At 46.1% G+C, this 4,146-nt stretch overlaps 1 non-coding gene across 1 annotated transcript; it reads right to left on the reverse strand.

The window, feature by feature from the left end:
• Positions 1–1,392: 1,392 nt before the first annotated feature.
• LOC137433242 (U5 spliceosomal RNA) lies at positions 1,393–1,504 on the reverse strand. Its single transcript, XR_010985635.1, has one exon. It is a non-coding gene; the product is annotated as a U5 spliceosomal RNA (small nuclear RNA).
• Between the last annotated feature and the right edge of the window lie 2,642 nt (positions 1,505–4,146).

Genomic DNA, 4,146 nt, shown 5'->3' on the forward strand with positions numbered 1-4,146 from the left:
AACATGCAGCAGCACGATGGGAACTATGTACCACCAGGACTTCACAGACAGCGAAGAGTTCAGAAAGTAGATGGGAGGGTTGTCCAGTCGGTCTTTTCGGAGAGCCATAGTAAGAGTGTGAGATTTGTCAGGATTGAAAGACATGTTCCACTTGTTTGACCAGTCTGTGATTTTGTCCAGGTCTGCAGAGAGAGTGAGGAGGCTGCAGACTGCCGATCTGAGGAATGAGGAATGGAGCGGCAGAGTGTGGAGTCATCAGCAAAGAGATAGAGAGGATTTTCAAGAGAGTCAGAGAGATCATTGATGAAGACCAGAAAAAGCACATGGCCCAGAACACTGCCTTGGGGAACTCCAGCCAGAACAGGAAGGGGAGATGAGAGAAATCCATTCAGGGCCACACGTTGACCGACTAGAGAGGAAGTCCACAAGCCATGCGTGGAGATTTCCAGGGATACATTAGGAGGAGAGTTTGGTGAGCAGAGCGGGGTGTCAGACCATATCGAAGGCACGTGATATATCAAGGGAGACAGCTATAATTTCCTGTTTGGCATTGAGGACCTCCATCCATTGTTGAGACAGCAGAAGCAGCATGTCCAGAGTAGAGTGGCCTGGTCTGAAACCAAATTGATGGTCAGAGATCAAGCCATTTCAGAAGAGGAAAGATTTGATATCCGAACCTTTGCTGATAATTGGGAGAAGGCTGATTGGTCTGCAGTTGCAAGGATCTGTTTTTGCACCTTTTTTGTGTAAAGCGATGATGTTGGCCGATTTCCAAGCTGATGGCAAATGACCTTGAGCAAAAGAGAGGGCGAAGAGAACAGAGAGAGAGAGGGAGTGAGAGCGGCAGAGCAGGATTTTAGGGCCGTGGGCTGATGCCGTCAGGTCCAGTTGCAGAATCAGAATCGAGGGATGACAGAAACTTCTGCACTTGTCAGGAGAAAAGATTTCGTGTCAATCGGACCAATGGTTGCCGAGAAAATTAATTTAAAAAATGTAGACATGCACGCCACACGTAAGTAGGTATGCACCCGAATGCCGAACCCTGCATTTCGCTTCGTGAGCGCAGGGTATTTAATAAAGGAAATGGAAATGTGATTCAACAAACCCGAGCAGTGTATAATAAGCAGAAGCCGACAGGCCTTTTTTTTTTTTTTTTTTTTTTTTGTATACTGAATCGAGGCTCGTGAAAGAGCTAACATAACAAAGAGCTAAAGAGCTAATAACAGGCCTGATGTCTTAGGCCCACCAGAAAACCAACATTATTTCATGTGGGTGCCGTAGTGGGTGAAGGCAAGCAATGGGATCGAGCAATGGTCCAACCAATGGGTGCATTCCAAAAATCGACCACCAACCAACAACAAACACGAATTGTTCTTTTCTTCGTTTGTATGTCGCCCTGGAACACAGGGCATCAAAAAATATTCAGACTCGTGAATGTTCCTCTCCACGGAAATCTTTAGTAAAAGGCGAAAGATTTATACGAATTGAAGAGAAACCAGAGTATGAAAGCCTACCTTCGTCTCATCCTTTTATGTACAAGTAACACGTTGACATTAATGGTGTTTACACAATCATCCCAAATTTATGTTTTTACTTCACTCTCTCATCTATATATATAAAGCAGTAAAGTATGTTTGTTTGTTTGTCCTCTTATAACTTGAGAACTACTCATCGCAGAGAAAAACCAAAGGCATATTCGGAATCAGTACGTCTCAGAGCAACTCCAGCACACCTTAAAATTAAAAAAAACTTCGGGTTTTAAAATTAGCGTATTAGCGCAGAAGCGCTAGCAGAAGAGGGAGGGAATCGAAGGGAGGGAGCGCAGCGCTCCCTCTAGCGCTTCGCAGTGCCAGCGCTTCTGTTAGCGTAATGGTGCACAGGCGGTTCTCACTCTTGCGCATGCGCAAATGCGCTGTTCTGATGCTTCATGTTCCTGCAAAGACTTTGGCGCATGCGCAAATGACGACACATGGGCCACTGTATGTTTGTTTAATACGTACGCGCTTTGATGGGCGGGGCGTATGGCGTTCATGAAATGGTCGAATGCGGAAGTGCTTGAAGCCGTTGCAAGCGACTCGCACGATCTCTTGTCATGGTCCACAAGATTATCACAGAGACGTGCAGCTTCCAGCATTACGAGATATGATCGAGACCTAACTTTTGAGACCAGTCCCAGCCTTCTAGGCCCCGTGTTTGGTTCAGACGACCCCGACAAAGGACGTGTTGGATTTTATCGCGAGCCGATTCGAGCACCGACGTGCCGGCGAACAAAACCAGTCATATCTTTTTAACGCGTGGTTCGATTTTTACAAAATAAACTTTTTCTTGAAGGGCTGAACCGTGCGCTCACAACTTTACCGAGTTTGACCCTGGGAGAGCCGTTTTGCGCCGGCAAAGGCGCCTTGTTTTCCGTGATGACCATGTCGTGCTGCATAGATTACCATAAATTATAATATATTACCAGCGGCGCGGTCCGTGACGTCACGGCTCACTTAATTGCAATTATCTCTGGGATTCCTTGGCCGAATCGTACCAACTTCTATATATATAAAGCAGTAAAGTATGTTTGTTTGTCCTCTTATAACTTGAGAACTACTCATCGCAGAGAAAAACCAAAGGCATATTCGGAATCAGTACGTCTCAGAGCAACTACAGCACACCTTAAATTTTAAAAAACTTCGGGTTTTAAAATTAGCGTATTAGCGCAGAAACGCTAGCAGAAGAGGGAGGGAATCGAAGGGAGGGAGCGCAGCGCTCCCTCTAGTGCTTCGCAGCGCCAGCGCTTCTGTTAGCGTAATTAGCGTATTTCGGAACGTTAATTTTTAAACTTCATTATTCGGAATTGGTACGTCCCAGAGAAACTTCGTAATGTTAATTTTTCAACTTCATCCGATTGACATGGGACCAACGGCATGTGACAGAGAGTGAAACATACATGCTACATTTATTTGACGACAATGAGTTCCGACTTCTGGGTTTGTGCCGCCAACCCTGTTAGGCGCCTCTTGCGGCACACAGGGAATTACCAGTGAACTGGTACTCAATTTGCCGACCTTGGTAGGATGACAGGCTGAGTCAACCCCCCTGGTGTTAAGGGGGAGGAGGAGGGGAGGGGGAAGAGGAGGGGAGGGGGAAGAGGAGGGGAGGGGGAAGAGGAGGGGAGGGGAACGGGGGGGAGGGTGGAGGGGGGAGGGGGAGGGGGGGAGGGGGAGGTGGAGGGGCCCTTCTTCCCCTGGGCACCCCCACACCCTCCCCTCCCCCTTCCCCTCCCCCCAACCCCCCCTTCCCCTCCCCCCTGTTCCCCTCCCCTCCTCTTCCCCCTCCCCTCCTCCTCCTCCCCTCCTCCTCCCCCGCCCGGCAATGCCGGGTACTTCTGCTAGTTTACAATATAACACAACATAATATTTCATCAGTATTTCCTACATTTAAGTTAAAGATGACTTCATTTCACGATTGTGTTTTCAATGTGAACGCGTTGATTCATTCACGTTCAACCCAACCAACCAATCACAGCACACACCGTCCTGACGTCACTTCAATAAACCCTGGCTCAATTTGAAGAAACCCAGCAAGATCTACCGAATATAAAACAAATATGTCCGTTTGTACAGAAGTCTGTCCCTCTTCATAAGGGTGGGTTTTAAAGGCAAATCTTTTAACACACATGTGTGTTTACTACCGTCTATTTGTGAGGATAAAACAAACTCAAAAAACATTTGTCAAAAAGGAGTAATTATGTCTCTTCTGTTGGAAAGTAGACGGTGGCTTGCAAACCGAGCCTCAAGGGCGGTGTACGATAACAATAAGTTCATATACAGGGTGTTTATATAAAATCTCTATCTATTTAGTTACCCGTTATTTCTCTGAAATAGATAGAGACTTTATATACACCCTGTATGTGCCAGTTCGATGTTTACTCGCAGGTACATCCTTGGGAAATCCGCCTGCAGACATACGTGTATGACATTAGGACATCTTAAGTTCGATGTTGCAGGTAGAGTTTTACAAAATGGTTACCGGCAATACTTTAGATCCACAAATGATGTAATCTACACAATTTATTTACTTCACATATGTAAACACATGTCCATGCACATGGGAAATACAGATTGTAATGTGTAATTACACATAATGTAAAATGTGACC

Source organism: Myxine glutinosa, chromosome 8 (assembly GCF_964187855.1).
Source record: "Myxine glutinosa chromosome 8, kmMyxGlut1.1, whole genome shotgun sequence".
NCBI lineage: Eukaryota > Metazoa > Chordata > Myxini > Myxiniformes > Myxinidae > Myxine > Myxine glutinosa.